The sequence below is a fragment of the Phalacrocorax carbo genome, chromosome 14 (genome assembly GCF_963921805.1).
Source record: "Phalacrocorax carbo chromosome 14, bPhaCar2.1, whole genome shotgun sequence".
NCBI classification, from domain to species: domain Eukaryota; kingdom Metazoa; phylum Chordata; class Aves; order Suliformes; family Phalacrocoracidae; genus Phalacrocorax; species Phalacrocorax carbo.
The window spans coordinates 16,753,381-16,774,302 of record NC_087526.1 but is presented as its reverse complement, the minus strand read 5'-3'; the positions used below and the strand labels follow the sequence as shown (position 1 = coordinate 16,774,302).

Below are 20,922 nucleotides of genomic sequence, written 5' to 3'. Positions count from 1 at the left end.
CTGCCCTTGACCTTACTTGTGCTGTGACTCCCAGGGATGGAGGTTGTCCACACTCGCACTGAAAACTTGTGACACAGAAGAAGGCAGGCCACTCTGCTTGGCCTTCTGTGCTGTCATCCCGTCCCAAAACACCAGTCGGATCCTCCTGTCTCACTGTGTTATCATAGCGAGCAGCAGTCCCAGGACCAAGGACTACGCAGACGAGGAGGAGGTGGGGATCGGGGAGGGTGGGGACAGGCTCCTTGCCCTAGATGCTCGTGGCACAGCAGTAACAGGATGCTCCGAAAGGCGACGGCTGTTGCTGCTGCGCCACCAGGCCTCTGCAGCTTTGCAAGGATGTTGCTTTGCTCCAGGGCAGATGTCCCCATTGCTAGGTGGGGCCTTGCCTGTGTTTGGGATGCAGGATGGAGATGCTCTCCGGCAGTGGATTTGCTTAGTGCCTGAGACAAATCAGCTCATGTTGCCTGAGGGTCCTGGGGCAAGGGAAAGCAGGTGGGGAAGACCCAGCAGCTCCCTCTGCCTTTCCCAGAGAACAGACTGAGGCTCGTCTGCAGCATCCTGTGTGCTCAAAGCTGCGGGAGCACTTCCTTTGTCTCAAACTAGGTCAGCATGGAGGCGTGACGTTACTATAGCAATTGGTATTAGATTTCATAACTTTGAGTGATGGGCATGTTGTGGGATTCACTACTAGATGGAGGGAGGGTTGTCACTGAAACCCTCTCCAGCTCCCCTGCCCCAGCCTCCCTCTCCCTCCTGCTCTGCTGCCCCTCATACCACAAGCACACAGCTGGGTCTGTCCACCCCGCCCCCTACCTCAGCTGTTTCTGAAGAGCCCCAGAGTAACCTCTGAGCCATACTGTACCTCTCACAGCTTGCTGGGCTTGGGGACTAGGCCAGATTCAGCATCCTGTGTACCTCGTGTGCCTCTGGCTCCAGATCTGTCCCTCATGAAGACCTGCCAGGCAGAGAGAAAAGGGAAAATGGCCTCAGGTCTCAAAGAGCAGAGTGGTGTCTTCTTGTCAAATGTCTTAGGCCATAACCGTGATGCTGTAAAGACACAACAACTCTGATTGACACCCAGGTTGTCTTCATTAAGTCGTAGCAAAGGCACAAGGCAAATGTTAGAAAGCATCCTGTGTAAAGAGGGAGAGGCAATACCCATGGGAGGAGGGTGGGAAGATGCGGAAGTGGGTCCCATGCCCCTCTGTGTTGCACTGAAAGGATGGACTGGACATCAGCTAGGTGGGGAGGAGAACATGCAAAATGCCCAGGCTCCTTGCTCGGGGGCACAGGGCTGGGGTGACCCCCTTTGTGGGAAAGTGCTCTTTGACTTTCTTTCTCTTGTTTCTTTGTCATGAAATAATCCCTCAAGGAACCCTCTTGCTGCCCATGGCTGCATCTTTGTTTCCTGGCCATGCCAGGAGCCTACTGTCCTAAGCAGGCGTGGTTCTGTAACCCTCTGTGCCTCATCTTCTGGGCTGTTTGCTTTGCTCTGAGCCCTGGGAGAACAGTCTGGTAAAGCAGGAAGGACAATCCTGGGGATAAACCCCCTGACCAGGGTGGCAGATGGAAGGCAGTTACCTTTGGTGAGTCCTAGCTATACACCTGCCAAAATCTGCATTTTACCCCCACCTACCAACGCTGCTCATTAAAATTCTGCTTGAGCAGCTCACACTGTAAGTCTTTTCCATCTGGTCACTAGGTGCTACTGTATTGCAGCTAAAATGTTGTGCTTCTTTCTTCATTGACCATCAGCTACACTGCAAACGACTGAAAAAAATGCTCCTGGTATGAAAAGTAAAGTAAATAAATATGGGGGAAACCCCCAATGTTTCTTAATGTCCTCAAAACCCTACACATTACAGCAGAGAACACAGCCTGAATTATTTTATCAGTGAGTTTAAATATTATTTTGGCTTTACGTCAATTAATTTCTAAGGTAGGCTTGTGTGTGTGTGTGCGTGTTTGCTCTTCTGCACTGGGAAGATGCAGGCATAGTGCTGGGACAATACGGGCAGCTCAGCCTTTCGCTGCTGAGAAGCAAGGGATAGAAATGGCATGGTAACTCAAAGTGAGGAGTCAGCTTTCCTATGATGGTACTTTTTGCATTCCTAATTGGACAGAGGTGGCCATCTGGGTCTTGAGAAGGCCTGTCTAGAGCTCAAGGGGGCTTTAAAACGGACGAACAGCAGTTTCTTGACTGGGAGGACGTATGGGAGGCTGGGACAAGGATACAAACCTCGACAATTTTTCTACGAAAGTTGGATCTGAGTGGTGGGTTTGACTCCCTCTCTGGTGAGGCAGAGGAAGACCTAACTGGTGCCCTAGTGGCAGCGATAAGACATCAGCCCTTTGTCCCCAGAAAGGAGAGATAGGCACTGCAGTGCCCATGAGATCCTCTCTCACCCTGCCACCATCCAGAAAAGAGGAGTTTTCTCCCCAGGTTAACTCCTGTCTGGGGGGGTCTTTACAGACATCCCAGGTGCAATGTATGCCTAGATTATGACAGAGGCACCGTGTTTCCTTCCAAACATGCTCAACGGCCCTTCTTATAATCTGTCCTGAGGAATAAAGACTAGATAGATGGACAGATACAGTCCAGGTAGAGAATAAGAGGACTTGGTGTTCAAGAGGCGTTTGGAGACTCTCACAGTCGATATCCCAACAGACAGAATAATGGAAAGCCTGGAAGGATCAGAAGACTGCCCTCCTAAATCTGGTACAAACCCTCTTCACCTTCCCACTAACTGCGTACCGCTTGAACCCCAGCAACGCAGAGGAAATGGTTAAAGGAAAGGCACACGCCCTGGGAAAACCAAGCAGGAGACAGCTGTTGTTTAGACAGGGCAGTCACATATGTCCCCAGAGGTCACCTGTTTTCTACACCAGAACACTTGCTTTTTGAGTTTCTTGCTGCTGATGGGTACTCAGCTGTGAAAACCAGACAGACGTTCTATCCAGGAGGTACAGCACACGTACTTCCACCTAACCAAACAGGCCTCTTTTTTGGAGGCATCAGCTCTTGCAGACAAGGGAAAATTCCACATCCCAAACTCAGACATTCCTGAGCTCAGAAATGTCAGCGAGGTTGCAGGTTGCTGCCAATAGGCCACTGCTCCCAGCACGAGGTATAGCATCAATAACAGATGAGGTATGGTGAGCCTGGGTGCTGCAGATGGCCACGCAACAATAATTGCATTGACACCATCCAACCCTTTCATAGCTCTCTCCACATAAAAAGTGAATTCTAGACACTAGTGAGTTGAGTTAGGTTTGAGCCAGTAATCCAGACCTATAGAGCCTGCAACAGCCATTAGCACAGCCAGTATCCATGGCCAGTATCCATGGCCAATATCCATGGCCAATATCCATGGCCAGTGCTACCTACAGCCACCCCCAGCATCAGTCTGCCCAGTATCCAGCAGCAAAGTTCTGCTCTAATGCCACCAGTACTGTTATGAAGGGTAACCCTGCGTGTCACTAGAGCTACTAATGTCCATCGTGAAAGTCATCAGCATCTGCTAGCAATGCTTTCAGCACCCCTCCTCGGTGCCCAGGTATCCACTGCTGGTGCCCAGCATCCTGGATCACCACCAGTAGCTACTTGTGACGGAAGCCTCTGTTCAGCACTACCGTCACCCTTCATGTCTGTGTCTGTCACCAGCACCCTCAGGGTATCCCGGGGTACCTCTAGGAACGGTGCCGATCCTGGGACCCCCGGGCACAGAGTGACTCTGACGGGTGGGAGGAGCAGTGCCTGGGCTCCAGGCCTCCACCCACCCAGCAGATTTCTCAAAATAAAAAATGCCATTGAAGCGCTGGAGAAAGAAATGTTTTCGTCTGTAATACTGCTTTTGTCTTTGCATGCTACGGTTGCACTGAGAAAGCAGTGCTATAATTACCTTTAATTAATATCAGCATCAACGCCCCAAGGAAAGGCAAATGAACAATTTTGTCACCAGCACAAGTACTTTACGTTATCTACCAGCGATCCACCTCCATCATCCCCCTCTTTCTCCCATTCTCAGGAGCAGCTTGCTCACGTCATGGCTGCTGAGTGGAGGGGGTAGGATTGAAGACAGCGTGTGGAAGGATACACACTGCTATGAAAGGTGGTGTAACCGCAGGCAAGCGGATTGCAGACCAGGGGGAATGGTGAGGAGCAGCAGGCAAGCTGGGGCCCCTGAGCTTCCAGGCAATGAAGGCGTGGGGTCCTGGAGGAGCTGCCAAGGGTCCTGCCAGGGTGGTCTGCATGCTCCCATGCTGCTGTTTCACTCAGGTCTGTCTTGCTGATGAACTGATGTCCCTTCCCTGCATGATTCAAGACACTTTTGGTGAACTAGGGTCTCAGATGCTCTGCAGCCCAACCTCATTGGAGAATCATCTCGTGATTATTGTTCCTCCAAGCCTTGGTCTAGGAGAGGCCACAGCCTGTCCTTCTGTAGCCCATGTGGTTCTGTTGGACTTGAAGTGTGGCTGGAGAAGACCTCGAAGAGACTTATCCGGCTTTCATGATCCCTGGTATTGCCACCTCAGAGATGACTGCAGCTAAATGACAGACAGGGGCAACCCTGAGTAAAGGATCCTATTGCCTGTTGGGGTCTCCAGGCAAAGTTGATGAGGTTTTCAGTCATGACTGAGCAGTGGAGAGACTGGGCATGACGTTACATGATATGGAATGTCCCTCTGGCCAGTGGGAATCTGCTCTCTTGGCTGTGCCCCCTCCCCTCCCGGCTGCTTGTGCCCCTGGCAGAGCCTGGGAAGCTGGAAAAGTCCTTGACTAGTACAAGCACTGCCCAGCAACAGCCAAAACATCTGTGTGTTATCAGCATTGTTTTCATACTAGGTCCAAAGCACGGCACCGTGCCAGCTGCAGGGAAGAAAATTAACTCTATCCCAGCTAAAACCATGACAACTGGTGTTGCCACAAGTGGAGCAGAGCAAGGCAAGGAGAGCACTCGTGGCAGGCATTCCTGTAAAGGTGCAGACAGTGCTGGGATTTAATTTTAGTAAAAATACTGTGAAATGTTGTAGGCTTACAAAGCAGAATTTTGGGTTGGGTCTGTGTGAGGAAGGGAGGTCCCTCCCCGGCTGGTCCCTCACCTCCCGCTGCAGGGACTTTCTGCTTCTCTTCCAAACTTTAAAGACCCTCAGCAGACTGCCCATGTCTGCTTCTTGTTAAACCCGAGAAGAAATGAAATCCTGGTGTCAGGGAACCAGCAAAGTGACCGGCCTGGGCTTCTCTACTTCACAGCTGGCTCCATGTCAGCTCCAGAGCTCTGGTATGGGAGAAAGGCTGTGAGCCTGAGTGAAGATCCTGTGAGCCCTGTAGGGATGACCACAGGGATGGAAGGGACGAGCAGCTCCAGCACAGGGGCAGTAAGAAATGGGTGAAGAGCACAGCCAGGCATGCAAGCTCCCAGTGATGGCAAGTGCTATTGAATGCAATGTTCCCCTCCTCCTGCTATCAACCCTAACCTGAGTTCCTTCTAATACATAGATTTAGAGACTGTAAGTTCAGGTATAGCCATTACAAACCCCTGGCCTGCTCTCTTTTATGAAACAGGCCTTAGCATCATTCTGTGCAAATTCAGCAACAGAAATAATGAAAATAAATATATGTGTGTTCTTGTACCTCTAATCTCATAACCATTTATCTGGATAAACCAAATACATTGAGCTCCTTTGGGTCTCCCAGAAAGAATTAAATTTTGTATGAAGGATGCTTGGGGCCCGCTTTGAGAGCTATCACTGACTCACATTTGAGAAAGGAAAAAAGAATGCTGTGGAGGGAGTGGCAAGCACAGATGAGATATGGCTGTCCATAAGAGACTTGTAGCCAGTATTAAGATTCCTCTGAAGGGGGTATGAATGGAAAAATACATGTGTGAAAGCACCAGAGGAAACAGTCCCATAAAGGTGGGAAGTGTGGCGAAGTCTTGCTGAATCACTAGGAACGTGTTTCTCTCTCCAAGACCAGAAGGCTGGCACCCTGCAGAGGTCCTCGCACAGATGACTTGTCGGCAGAAGAGTTGTGTTTGGGTCATGGGAGGAGGGAAACAAGATTACAGCACATCGCGTGTGCTGTTCCTCTTCCAGCTCTCCCAACAGGAAGGTACTCTGAACACAATGACAATGCACACTAATCTTGCCCAAGATTTGTGGTAGTTGACGTAGGCAAGAGGCTGAGACAAAAGATCCAGTCCATGCAGCGAGGTGATCATGCTCGCAGCGACACCCAGCTCTTACTGATGGATGCTCTTCCTGAGGATCCCACTGACAGCGTTCCCTCTCCAGGGCCCAGATACTCCGAGCGCCCACAAGGCTGAGTAGCCTGTAATTGCTGAGGAGGGATTCACTAATCCGCACTGATGATGTACCTCATAGGCAAGAGCTCCTGGGCGTGCAGAGGACAGCGGTGGGCCGGGCACGCTGGAGGCTCTGCTGCGTTTTCTGCGTGCCTCTGCAAGAAGGCAGTGCCCAGCTGGCAGCATGAGGGGGTGAGCTGGCACAGTCCAGGCTGGTGCAGCAGTCCAGGAGATGCTGTTATGATGGAAGACCTTTCTCTGAGGGTATGGGGAGCAAGGAGGGTGTGGGACAGACCCAGTAGGATATGAAACAATGAAGGAGAAGGGCAAGTAGGAGGGAAGCCTTCATTAGCATGACATCATGATGTTGAGAATAAAATTGGTCCAGACAGCAAGGGACTTGAAGAGAAGAAATTCTTTAATTGCCTTCACACCGATGCGAGGGAGCCTGCTCATGTATGGACATGAATTTGACCTAGTTATGCTCCTGAAACCTGGCTAGGAGTGTCACATAATCGGACTTTTAAAATCCGCAAATGTTAAATTCAACACTTTTTTAGGGAGGAATGAGGGTACAAAGAGGGACACAATGTCATGGTGGGCAAGGTCAGCTTTTTGAGTCATATCTACCTGTAAAATTACAGATCTCTGTCCTAGCAGAGGAAGCAGAAGATGAAGAATGTATGGGGCCTTCCACAACTCACCAGCTCATCCTGGCAAGCCTGACAGCCTTCTCTGCAAGGGTTGTGATATGCATGGAAAAGAGGTTGCCTTGTTATCAGGAACTTAAAGGGAGAGACTTGTGCTGAGAACTGTATCCTAGTATGACCCCAAGACGGACTTGAGGGACCTGGTGGCTAAACAGCTGGACATAAGACATCTGTACAAAATGATGTTTAAAATGAGACTCTGCCTTGATCAGTGAAGAACACTGCAGTAGAAACAGGGCCAGCCTGTGTGTGGCATGGACAGTACCTTACTAGAAAAGAGGTCCTCTTCTGGCAGCTCAGTATCTGTGAGGATGTCGATAAACTGGAGATGGTTTAGAGAAGAGCCACAAAGACTGCACGACACGGCTCACACTTGGAACACAAGCAACTTAACTGCAGAACACCAGTCCTAAAAAGGCTGACAACAGAGGGCCCTTCAGCGCTGCATCCAGGACCCCATGGGCATCCAGGGGCTGGCAGCTGAAGATGGCTCAATCTAGACCACAAACAAAGGAAGGTTTTATTTTTAACAAACAAAAGTGATCAGCCATTAAAAGGACTGCTGAGCGTAGTGGTGCATTTGCCATCATAGGCTGGTTCAAGTCACCTGCAAGGTTTTGCCCAAGATGTTTAGTTCAAATGCAGTTCTGAGACCTGAAGGATAAGGAAATTCAGGGATTTCTTCCTCAGTTGCTATTATCTTTCTAAAAGTGACTGTACCTCTGTTTTGGGGCACTGTGATAAATGGGACACTTGCACCTGTTCAGGGCCCCTGTTTTCATGCTTATGTCTTCCAGGAGACAGACCAGATCTACGGCATTTTTTTTTTTCTTAAAAATTGCAACGGGACTGCCACAGGCACAGAACAGCATCAGATGGACAAGTCATCCTGGTACCGCTCAGTCCCATGGACAGGAGGGGGCAAATGCCAGACCCTCTATTGGGCCAGGTAAGACAGTGCAGAACACCCCTGCTCCAGCTAGGTGTTGTGGAGAGGTCTGGGGTCACCCTGCTCGTTGGTCCTAGGGTGGGCTCCCTGCTTTGTGCAGCAGCCAGCAGCGTGGGATAAAGTCTGTGAAGGGCTGAGAAATGCATGGATGCAGGTACAATTTATTTCAGGGAGTGGGAGGAGAAACCCCACCTGCACTTGCCCAGTCTGTTGGCTCTCTCCTACGAACCTGGCATGGGCCACAGACAGGCCACTACCGCAAGTGACCCCTGCTGACCTGTCCACCCTGCAGACAGCACCTCAATGCCAGTGGGAGCTTCTCAGCTTTTCTCCTGCGGTAAATGCTTTCCCGTGATAGTTTCCACCCTTCCTGCAGGTTTTTTCCTCCCCTAAAGCCTGAGCTGAGGCCAGGGGAGAGAGTGTCTGGCCCCATGGGAGAACATTGCTCGTGATGCTCTGGCACCTGGACATCACCTCTTCCAAGGAACTCCACGTTCCTTCCAAGCTACCATCCGACTGGCCTAGAAGGAAGGTGTGAACACTGCCAGCAGTAACACCGAGCATGCAAGGAAAACAAACAGCTGCCTTCAGCCTCTTGCTGATGGACCAGGCTGAGAAAGGGATCCGCACTAGCTGCTCACCAGTGCAGCAGGACCAGGCTTGAGCCAGCGGAGAGAGGATAAGGTGAAACCTGTGCACCTGGAAATAGGTTTTCCAAGAAGGTTATGCATGACTGTGGAAAAGGATGGAGGCACACTGACCTAAAGCCAAAGAAAGGCAGATTCCCCAGTGCCTACAGCTGCACTCGCATTCAGCCATGAATTGGCACATACTCACTGTCTCTGCTGGCTCTTATTCTAACCTTCGGCCAATCATGCAAATTCAGTGGATGCAGGGTTTGATTACACAGGTGGGATGATCAGTCAGCTGAAATGTGGCTACAGAGTGAAGAGAAGACCAGAGGAGCTGGCTTGGAGCCACCTCCTCTGCTGCCCAGCCTGTTCCCAGCCTGCAGGGTTTGTTTTCACTGCTCTCCTCACCCAGGGAACAGGGGATCCTCTTCCTGGTTGGGGTCTGAAGGGGTTTCCTGCTGCAAAGTGCCCATGTTCTGACCATGCTCACTGAGGGAGGAAGACCTACTCTCCCGTGGTAGAGAAGACCTGAACGATCATGTCCTTGCCACTGCTCCTTGCTCTCCCTACGTGACACTGCTTGTCTGCTCAGGCTGTCAAGAGATAAAGAGCAGCATCTCTCTCTGGGGCTGAACACAACCTGATAGCGCCACGCAAAATCTCAGCAAAAAAATCCCTAAACCAGGTCTGACACACAACCGCTCGTATCAGAAAGCCCAACACTTGCATTGCTCCTGCCGAGAACCCCTTAGTCTTGCCCCTTCACCAGCTCTGGCTACCCTCTGTGCTGCTGAGCGCTCCAGCAAAGCTCCTGGCAACTGGGATAATCTGCATCACCTAACTGGGTGCCACTGAGGCAGGGACACTTCCTGGGGCAGGTCTCTGCTCTGTGCTTCTCGCCTGAGCCCTGCTCCGATGTGGCCGCTGCCTGCATCTTTGCAAGGGATGGAAAAGATGAAGCACACCGAGAAGCCGTGCGTGGGAAACCCAAGTAAGGGCAGACCGCGCTGGGGCTAGAAGAGAACAGCCAGCCCAGAAGGAGAGGGGGCACGTGCACGTGCGTACACCCCTCTGTGCGTGGCGCGGCTCGGGTCGTGCGGCTGGGAGTGGGCCCTGCGGTGTTTGACCAGCCTGGCCCACGGCTCTCGCTGTTTTGTGGCGCCTTGTGCGGCGCCGTGCCGCACGCTGTCATACCGACAGCCACCGACCGGCACTGCCTCGCGGCGCATCGATTTGCTGTGGCTCCTTGGGATGCCTGGGCTGGTGGCTGCGGGTTTGCGCTGGATGAGAGGACGTGCTAGGCTGATCAGAGCTGCTTCACGCGCCTGCTGCTGCTGAGCAGTGGTGTCCTCTCTGTGGTATGTAGGATACAGTTGCTCTGATAGCAAAAGCGCTGCAGGTGCTTGCCTTTAACAAGATGAGTAATTCCCTTTCAGTCCTTTAATCAGTCACTTTTAATTAGTGTGCCAATTGTTTTTTCCGTAGCAAATATCTCTTTCAAGAAGGGTTTTTGCTGCATCTGCTAGGCTGGGAAAACACTGTTCCCATCAGGGGCTGTGTCTTTGGCGGGAGGTTCCTCCCATGAAGGCTGGAGGACTGCCCTCATGTGCAGAGCACGGCATAGGTCCTGCTTGTCCCTGGCCCACACCGAGGATGAGCACCCAGCAGATAAGCCACTTGCTGCTCTCAGACTTTTGGGTGGCTGTAAAATAGGTGGTCACCCCAACCCAGGATGACTATTTTCCTGACTCCAGTAGTGTTTAGCCACAACTGGCCATTGCCTTGATGAAGCTGTGTATCTTCTTGCACCTGAAACTGGAGAAGATGTGCCCTTCATCAGTGGCTCCTACCTGGCGTTGCGGTTCACCTCACAGGCTGCCTGAGCTGGACAGTGCCACTTTCACACGGCTTCGAGCAGCATGCAGAGGTAATGGAGAACCTCACAAGCCCAAGGAGGGATTATGTGCACGCTGCAGGGATGGTGCACTCCTGGAGGTGCCCCATACTGGTGGTATCCTGGGCGTTGCATTTTCCAGAGGACTCAAAGACTGTCTTTCCCTTCCCCTAGGCAGAGACATTCTCCTTATCCACAGCCCTTTCAGCCTTTTTTTTTTTATATCTTTTGAAACTTCCTTAGCTTTGTGCTTGTGATATCTCATGGAAGCAAGTGCCACAGGTGAGTTTTCCTTGTGGAAAAAATATCCCACCTTGGTCACCTTCCGTGATTACAAAGTCCTTGTGTTAGGCAGAACAGTAACCAAAGCAGCAGTTCTGTGATTTGGGGTGTGCGCTGTTTCCCAGATCTCAGCCCCATAAGTCCCTCTTTATTTCTTCTCATGTGAAATTTTTGGGCCAGGACAAAGTGCTGCTGCTCAGCCCTGAGCCTCCTGACACTGCGCAGCTGCCCTGGGCAAGATGGGCCGAGCACCATCCCACGCTGCGTGGCAGAACCAGCCGAAGGCACTCCTGCCTGTAGCACTGGTACCTCCGCTGCCACCTATGTGGTCTCTGAATGCTGCTGCATGGTGGGAAGTGATCGTCCGTCAGCCCCTGGAAATAAAATCAGTGCTGTTCTCCTAGAAGTCACTAAATTCTCGAACTACATTTCCCTGCACATGTCTATTAAGGTGGCTGTGTCACCTCTGCTCTGGCCTGATATCCTGCAACCTCTGCCCCTGGGGGAGCGATGGAACAGGGGAAAATGATGCTCAAATACGAGGTCTGGTTCCAAGCAATAAGAATACGTTGGGTGAAGGGAATGAATCATGCCCTGTCAAATACTGCAGGAGGGTCACTCACTTGCAACCTCCATCTCAGGCTAAGCCAAAACCCTGTGTCCAAACACGCCCTGATGGGTTGGCATTTTGCTGCACGCAGAGGTATAGGATCCAGCCTACAGCAAGGGGGGGTATAATGCAACCTAGGTAAAACTACAGAAAAATAAAATCGGAATGGCAGTGAAATACGTGTTCCCTGGGAGGGAGAGCAGAAGAGTTTGTGGTGAGCATAGCACCACTCTTTGGCATGGGGTTTATAGTAGGGTAGGGCCAAGTCTCGTCCTGTCAGAAAGAAGGTGTTGAGCTGGGGATAAAGTGAAGGGCATTGTGTCCCAGGCCACACTCTGGCTGTGCCCTGGGTGCCTGGGGTAGGGACACGGATCAGGCAGCTTAGGGATGGGGCAGCAGCCGGCAGGAAAGGCTGCTGTTGATGAGGCTGTTACCCCCGCAGCTCTGCCGTGATCCTGCACAAAAGGTGTGATGTGGCACGACCAAGAGCTTCTCCGTGCAAGCCTCTGTGCCGTGGGCTCCACACACGTGTGCCAGGGCTCAGATGAAGCTCCAGCCCTGGCCTTCATAGCTTGGGCACAGCTAAGCTGGCTTCGAGGTCTACCTCACATACAGCCTCTCTGGAGAAGCATGTGGGACAGGTCCTTCTGTTCTCTGGTGAGTGACACCTCATCCACAAGAGCTTTGAGAAGGGAAGATCACACTGCAGATGGTAAAGCTCACAGAGACCAGGGCAGGGGAGCTGCACACACAAGAAATTTTTCAGTTTCCGGCTAAACTTAGGAAAGAATTGCTTCTTTCAGGCTTCCCACAATTAAAATTTTGTTTTGTTTTCCCAAGGAATTGGCATAAGAAAACTGCTTTTGGAATCCGCATGACCATTTTTGGGGGATCTATAATATACTTTTTTTGGGTTGGTTTGGGTTTTTTAGACCGTTCAATCTTTTTGTTGTAAAATATCACTCTTTCTTTAAAATATATCAAAACAGTATTTTCAGATTAAAAACTGAAATGTTTTTGCTTAGCAGGCACCAAAATAGAAATGGGGGCTCCAAAAATTCCTCTCTTGCTCATCTGAGATTTTAAGCGCCCCCCACCCCAAAAGATCACTCATCACCACTGTGTGGTCCCTCTCACGGAGACACAGCGGCATCCTCAGCTGTAGAGGTTTGTTCACTCCATGGTTCAAGAGTGGGTATTTCTGCAGTGCTTTGGACACAAGCTGTGCACTTGGGCGCTCGTGGCTGTAGGTCATTCAGCCCTAGAGTCAATGTAAATACCCAGGTGCTCCTTTGCTCCTTCCCCACCTCATCTCTATGTCATTGAACTCCTGAGATCATCCTACATACATATTCAACATGCAGCTATTGGGGCAGATGCTGCCAGCCCTGAAACAGAAGTTTTGCTTTCATTTTCGTTTGAATAATGAAGATGTGCAAACCTCAGCCTACACTTCCTTCATGTGGGCTTTTCCCTCTCCCCTCAGAGGACCGCTGTCCCTTGCTACCTTCCTCAAGGGGAAGCTCGGTGTCTCCAAGGGCCTCCAGCCACTTTCCTTTTCCTGGCCCAGGGTGGGATGTCCAGGCTGGCCTGGCTTCCTGTGAGTCACCAGCAAATCTCAGCTTCCTTCTGCAGGGCCCTGGAACCAGAGCCCTAATTACAGGGCAAGACTAGCGGAAACAAGCTTATCATTTACAAGGCTAATGAAAATTAATCATGCCTCCCCCTCCCTTTCTTGTGGGAACAGTCATCTTAAAGAAAGCAGATTATAAAAGCATTATGGGTGACTGCTGTGTTGGGTTTTGGTTCTAACCAGGAGATTGTGTGGGCTGTGGGCTTTGTTTGCAGGTCACCTGAAACTCAAGGGTTAAGAGTACCTAAAACCAAAGTCCCAGCTTGTTCTCCCCTCTCCCCACGCAGGCCTTCCCTCTGCTGCCTGCCAAGGCTGCTGGCTGAGACAGGGAGCAGATGGAGCCTGTAGCCCCAGCACTAAGCCAGACAGGCTGTAAAGCCCTTTGGTGCTTTTCCAGGCAGCTGCTGCTTCGCCCCAAGCCTGGACCCCTTTGGCATCATCTGTCTTCTTGCAAACGGGGAGTAGTGTGGGGCATGGTGGGGCTGGGTCTGCCCCAGGAACTCACAGCACACCCAGGCCAGGAGACAGGGGTGTTCCCCAGGGTGGCCCAGTGGAGCCCAGTTAGCTCCACGTAGGCAAGCAGGTCTCGAGTCCAGTGGCTCCGTGCTCCAGGCTGCTGTGCAATGCACGGCTAGAGAGTAAGACTATGTGCAAAGCCAGATGGAGGAAAACATGCCAAGGAGTAGTTCATGTTGCACGGGTCTGGAAAAACAGAGCATCCTCTACCAACTGGAGCTGCTGGTTCTGGAATGAGTGCTGCTGGCCTCTTCTGCAGAAAAAGGATGAACCTAAGTGCAAAAACTGTCACCCTCACTCAAACCATCACCATCACTCAGGGGAAACTGAGGCATAAGATACGGGAGGTCATTCATGAAGACAGGGAGAGACATCCAGTCTTTGGAATTCTGCCCAGTGCCAGCTCTTGTGATCCCAACTGTGGAAAGAGCTCCCAGGGATGTAGCGTTGCACGCCCTGGGTGCTGAGCTGATCCCAGAGCTGCCCTATCTGCCCCCCATGCTGAACACATCAGCATGTGTTCATATCCAGCCCCTTATCCAGGCTTAAAAGTCTCCACACCCATGAGCAGCCTCCCTCTCACTGGGGCTGTGCAGGATGGGAGTGGGAGAAAGGCAAGGAAGGGGCATTGAGAGACCACCCCAGGCCACTCCCAGGCAGCTTCAGGGCTGACGGCCTGGATCAGGATCTGGGATGGAGGGAGATGAGGACCAGGCTCCAGAGCCAGGCTGAAGAGGTGCTTCCTGCCAGGCCTGTCTGGGTGGCCCTGAGGGAGCGCTGCATGGAGGAGCCTCCCCCATGGCTTCTGCAGGCTACCACAATAATTAACTGTTGCTTTGGAGAAGACAGGAAATGAGCAGGAGGTCAATTTTCAATTTCCCAGATGTGTATAACCAGTTTCTAGCAGGCAGCCTGAAAATAAATCTCCATCAGTCTAGTTACCACTTAATTAACATCAATAGCTACAACATGTATTCCCCAGTCCAGACAAAGCCGGAGCTCATCCGCTATCGATGTACAATGAGACGGAGCTGGGGCTGGGGCATGGCCAGTGGGAATTCTCTAGCCTGAAATTTCAGTCCTGCCGCCCAACATGCTGGACTTGTCCTACTCAAGCAGGGAAGCCCTGCCTCAGCTTCCCTTGTATTGCTCCGGGGTGGGGATAGCTGCTGTGATCCTCCCCGGAGCTGGCTGCTTTTGGGGACAGTTGGCGTGAATTACTGAAAGAAATTTGATGAAGCAACTGGAGTTTGTTTCCTTTTTGCATAGCTTAGAATAAAGAAGAAAAGAGGGTCCTGTGGGTGAAACGTTCTCCTGTGCTACCACTCTGCACAAGAAATTCTCATTCTTTCCATGAGAAAATCATGCTTAGTTTTTCATAAGAAAGTGTGGGTTTGGTAAGTGAAGAGCATTGGCCTTCCAGAGAGGGATTTTGGTAAAAATTACAGTAAGCATCCTGGAACTGTCATGGAAAATGGCCACCGTGTCCAAAAGCACACAGTTTTAACAAGACACAGCCACAAAATCTCAGCTACCAAAGCCCCGCTGCATCTGCTGGTACCTGGGGCCTCCCCTTCCCCAGTGCAGCGGAGGTGCTGTCCCAGTCCCCCGGAGTTGGCGTGGCTGCTGGCTGCCCAGCGCAGACCCGCGGCAGCGGTGTGATCAGCCCAGCCACTCTGAGCACAGACTCAGGACACTCCCTCTCCCCAGCTCCTGCACACACATGGTATGCAGAAAATCAAGTGCTGTTCTTGCATAGGTCCTGTCCTCAGCGTGGTGTAGGGTCTGGTGCCGCCGAGGTGGGGGAAGGAGTGAAGGTGAGAGCATGCCCCAGCAATCTAGGCATAGTGGGGCTCAGCTGCAGTGCTGCCTGGCAGTCTCTGGAGCAGGTCACACTGTGAAGTGAGTGTGAGCATCATGCTGTCCTGCTGTGCTCAGGAAATGTCTGTCCCAGCAGTGTCCTCCGCTCTTACTCCAGCCCTCCTTGCCACTGTATCAGACCCAAACCACCCCCTTAGGAGTGGGAGCCCTATATTTTGGGCACGTCTTATCTCTAGCTCCTGGGAAGGGGCCCACATGGCGGAAACACCTTGGACCGTCTCTCTCGACATGTCAGTCAAAAAGTGTGGGGTCATGTTTCCCACTCAGCCCCTTGTTCTCATCTTTGCTACAAGGGTTTTATGAGAAGGGTAGGCTTAAAGCAAAACCAAACATCTCAAGCTGGAAAGCCAAAGAAAGGAGTCAAGACTGACCAGTGGAATGGGGAGGCTGGGATGTGGAAACCCATCCTGGATGGTGGTAGGACCCACAATGACAAAGAGATGTCTTGGACAGGACTTTCATAGTAGGACTGTTCCTTGATGGGAATGACAGTGGGAGGTTCCCTTGGTTTTGGGAGAATTAGAGCCATGTGAGGCCTCGCATCAGCCTATCTGCAGTAAGACATCAACCCCTTGCCAGCCTGAGAAATGTTGAATACCCTTCTGGCCAGAGACATCCAGGAGGGTTTGCTTCTCCTTCTGTATCCAAAAGGTAGATGTCTCCACTGAGCTGGTTGGTAGCAAATTTGCCGGCAGTCAATGAGCTGGGGTCTGTATCGGGGGCAGTGCTGCAGTCCCCCTTCCCACCCAAGCCAGAGAGATCCCAGGCACCGTTCCTACCCAGTGGGCTAGCCTAGGCTGGTGCCAACCTCCCAGGCCTATGGCACGCAACTGCATGCCCAAACCCCACCGGAGCTGAGCCCTGCTGCTTTCTTCAGCTGGCCACCTTCTCTCTGCTTCTTTATTTATTCCCCATTGGTGATTTCTGCTCACACGCTATCTCCTCACCCTGGTTTGCAACACGAGGTAACGCTATCCCCACCAGGTGACCTAGCGAAGGAAGAGCACCTTGGCTGTTAGCATTAGCCCAAGTGAAAAAAGGGAGACAAGATGAAAGAATCCATTTCTACTCCTATTGTCATCCCGCATGGCACTTATCTTCAAAGCACTGTACAAATATTAACTAATTAATCCTCCCTACACTCCTGGGAGGAAAAGACATATTAACACGACTCTTATTTTAGGCACCTGATAAACACAGAGGGTAGATGGGCCAAGAGATACCAGACAGGCAAAACGGGTAGGTCATGCCAGTTACTCCATTCTTCCTGTTGAATATTGCAGTGTCTGTGAGTCAGAGGATGTGTCCCAGGCAATTAGCTGATGTACTCATGAGTTGGAGGCTGGACAGAAGTGGAGGAGGTGGAGTGTGGCAGAAATACATGAGAGAGTAAAACCAGAGCAGAAAGGCAGGAAGAAGACGAGTTTGGTTGTCTGCACAGACAGACAGACTGCTGTAAAGGCAAACGCTGCAGGATGGGGAGGCCAGCAGCTCCCCTGGAAGAAGAGACAGGTGAGAAGGGGACCTGCAGGAGCACACGTCAGGGATATCCCTGAGAGCTGCCCTGGAGAGGAGCAAGGTATAAGTCAGGTTTGATGCTTCATCACCAAAAGACCCTCAGTCTGCACTGCCTGACCGTCAGAGTTATCCGTCTCCAGTGACTTCCCTCCTCCCCTGGAAAAATGCACTCCCAAAGCAGGTAGACGCTGGTGTTTGCTGAAGCACACCAGGACAACACTGCATGTCTGCGAGCTCAGGGTCTCTTCTGGCTGTTCACTGGGAAGACCCTCTCACCCGGGGAGCTGCTCCAGGGGTGTCTGGCACCTGCAGCAGCTCTTCCTGCAGTGGGAGAGGTCAAGGGGCAGGTGCACAGCCAGAAACAAGGAAAAAAATAGTTTTGGCTGGGCAGCACTTAAATTAACATTTTTTAAAGCAACCTGGAAAGTCAAACCAATTTTATTTGGGCCCAGGCAAGAGCTTTCAATTCCAGCTTTGATTAAATTTTATAAATATCACAAAATTAGACTACAATACAAGGAAGCTCTGACATTGCTGCTGAGGCAACCTGGAGGAAAGTATTGAGGGAAAGCATTTTGACTTTAAAAAAATAAAAGGATTTTGACCAGCTCAGTCTTGCATGTGAGTTCCCCAGAAGATCTAAAAAACCAAAAGGTGGGGATTTTCCTACTTAAAAAAAGATTTTGGCTGAAAAATTCCACTTCTAACAGCCCTCTTGCCTGGTGCAACAGAGGGGCATCCGTCAGTCCCTGCCTGCATCATAGAGTGACAGCGAGGGCTGCCTGAAGCCCGGGCACCCCCCCCCACCGCCGCTGCCCCTCGGGCTGGCCATGCCTGCGTCGCGCAAAGGGGGGCAGCCTGAGGCACACTGGCAGCTGCTGGTGACGATGAAGAGCAAAGGGGGACGGGTGTCGGGGTTAGATGCACTCAGCGGCTGACTGCACTCCGCGTGGGTCTGGCACCCCGGCGTGCCCAAGCCGCAGTGAGGGGACCCTCTTGCCATGCTCCGCTGCCCCCGCGCACGGCTGGCAGGGGACAGCCGGCCAGCCCTTGCCAATCGGCGTGGCAGAGCCGGGGAGCAAACGTTGCTGCTCCAGTGGGGACCGGGGCTGGCAGACCCCAGGTCACCCACTGCTCCGCAGCCCTTTTGGGCAGACAGGCTGGTATTAGGTCTTCTGGCTCAGACAGAGATAGAGCATCTCTCCCTGAGGCCAGCAGCAAGGGCTGGGAGAGAAGACAGTCACCAGTGAGTGACAGGACAGGGAAGCACGGGCCAGGCCTCTCCAACATCTGCAGCGGATTGGTGTTTGGCACGTCTTGGAGAACCTGCTAAGTCCCCAGGAGGGGAACCTTCTGGCCCTTCTAGTCCCTTCTGTCATGAATGGCTCCAAGAGTGACCCTACCCATCCTGTCCGTACTGCCGCTTCTGCCGTTTTGTATCAAACAGCCTAATTACAGCACAGTAGTTCTAACTGCAATTATCTCTCCTTATTGCTGCAATTTATTACTGCTGGAGTATGATCATCCTGGCACTATGACTTCCCAAAGAAATAACACAGCGTGGCCTCCGTGTCCAAGGTCCAAAGACCTAGAGGGAGCAGAGGGACCATTTCTGCTCTCACACATGGTCCTGTGGGACCTGGTGGAGGATGCCACCCATCTGCGTCTGCAATAAGCCCACAGACTGGGCTGGGCCAGGATGTTATATGAAGAAGCCATCATACCCCTGGCTATGGCCATGTTCAGCCTTGCCTCCTAACCCCCAACCTCTGGCAGTCCTCTGCAATGCTCCTGAGCCATGTGGACTGTCTGTGTGCTGGTTCTTGTAATTTCTGACCATGACACCTTTTATATTGCCTAGAACATAATAAATAGATCAAGCATCTTAATTCTCGCTCTGGAAGGCACTTCTATCTGCAATTTCTTAGTGTCCCATCTGAAACATGGAGCCCAGAAAGAAATGCAGCTGCTTTAGCAGTGATTTTGAGAGACCTGGTATAGGCAGGGACCCACCGCTCCATTCCTTTTAGACGCTGCAGGGGAGAGATGAAGAGACCCCCTGGGCACAGCAGCCCTGTTCTCCCTGCAGCACCTCCCACAGCACTGATTTATGCTTTTGTCTGAATTTCCAGCTTAAGCCTCTCCAAACATTGCACCATTTCTTGTGTCCCTTAGCTGAACTCTGTCTTTCTTCTCTACTCTAGTGTTTACCCAGTAACGCATCAATAGACAGCTGTCCCATCCTCTTTCTTTCAACAGTCCAAACAAGCCTGGCATCCTCGGGATTTGCGGGTTGACTCTACTCCCTTACAACTGGCCTCACTGGGATCTTGCATTTAATGCTTCCTCTACCTTCATCCCTAAATCCTTTTCAAGATCCGTGCATGCCAGGATCCCACCCCCTGATCCCGTAAAGCGTGGCCTGCATTCAGCACTCCTTGCGGCCGGCTGTTAGGACATTGGCTGCAATGAACCCTCCATGCCAAGCGATGCAGATCCATCTGCAGAACTGTGCCGTGTTTGCCACTGGGGCTGGCGGGGGACTGGGCCACCTGCTGACAGGCAGTGTTGCTCCCTGTTCTCTGTGCCTGGCCTCCTGGGCTTCTCCGACCTATTTCAGGGGATCCCCAGGGGTCTGGGATCTCCAAAGACAAGCCAAGGTCCCGCTGTTTTCTTGGGAGTTGAGTTCAGTTGGACCAGTCCAATTGCATCATGGAGAGAATTGCCCGCTGTGCCTGAAATTATAGCTGCTAAATTTTTAAAGACAGCAGCATATGAAGGCCAAAAACAGAGATCAGAGGCTCTTCCCACTCGTCTGCCCACAGGTCTGGAAAGGCACACTCCATCTGCACAAGATCTTACAGTCTCTTTACGGAGTTTTTCTGGAGATGGCTGGAGAAAACCTGCCACAGAGCACGCTGTGCTTTTCGGGTAGACCTGGACCCATCTCTTACAGACACAGATACACTTGGTAGAAGAATACGTTGGTTTTTTTCCTTGTCCCTCTGCATGCAGAGACAGATTCCAGTATAATTAGTTCCCGTTCCTCCAAGGGTCCCTGCACCAATCAAGCACTAATTGAAGGTTTCAGGTCAGCTGCCACAAGCTGAGAGATACCTCGCTATTTCTTCTGCTGCCTTTCCTACAACAGCCCCAGATCTGACTGTCTCTAGCTCTCCCTGCCTGGAGGGCTCTGCCCCAGCCCGGGACTGTGCAAACATTCAGCTACGGAGAGGAGACCTGGCAGCGTGGGGCCTCAACCCCCCATCTTGCCTTTGCCTCTGCTGAGCTAGTGACAGAGCTCCTTGCCACTCCACCTCAGAGAGGCCAGAGGATGAGAAAGAGAGGGAAGCCACTGGATTTATGGGCTAGGCTGTGCTCTGCAATCTGAGCCGACTGCTCTCCTTGCTCCAGGCAGAGCTGACCCAAAGTTCAAGAACCAAAGTGCGTCACAAGGACTCCGTTCAGCTGGGATGGGCAGGGAGCTTGGAGAAATCTGAGGGGATCTGAAAGTCACTTTTGGGGTTGGACATCTTCAGATGGGGATCTCCAGATTGGAGAGTCGGACCCAACGTGTCATTTGGGGATGACACCAGAACTCCGGACAAGAAACTCCCCATGATCAGGGTACCTGGGCTCAGGTTTTGGGTCTCGGGGGGCTTGTTGTGTCTGATGAATGTCCCACATATGAGCATCTGCAGGGCCCAGGGAAAGGCAAGTCCTATTGTCCCCAGACAGTGGGACAAAGCATCAACAGTCAGTGCAGGGGCCCCCCTGGTAGAAATGCTGCCCAGATATACAACAGCCCCAGAGTAGCGCTGAGTGATGGCTAGGCATTCCTTACTGCCTGGTTACACCCTTCATCCCTCATCAGTCCACCCGTGCTCCACGGGGCTTTTCCTGTAAGGAGGTAGAGTCGCAGAGGTGGGAGAAAGGGGGGTGAGCTGACTCAGCCCTGCTCTCCCACCAGATCCATGCCCAGAGCTGCC

The 20,922-nt window shown here is 51.9% G+C and overlaps 1 protein-coding gene across 4 annotated transcripts in view; it reads right to left on the bottom strand.

The window, feature by feature from the left end:
• Positions 1–20,922, bottom strand: part of DLGAP4 (DLG associated protein 4) — a 152,571-nt gene that overhangs the window by 84,360 nt on the left and 47,289 nt on the right. For all 4 annotated transcript variants that reach the window (XM_064465056.1, XM_064465060.1, XM_064465055.1 and 1 more), the window contains exon 2: positions 863–955. The gene's annotated coding sequence lies outside the window, so the exon portion shown is untranslated. The remainder of the gene's footprint in view (positions 1–862; positions 956–20,922) is intronic.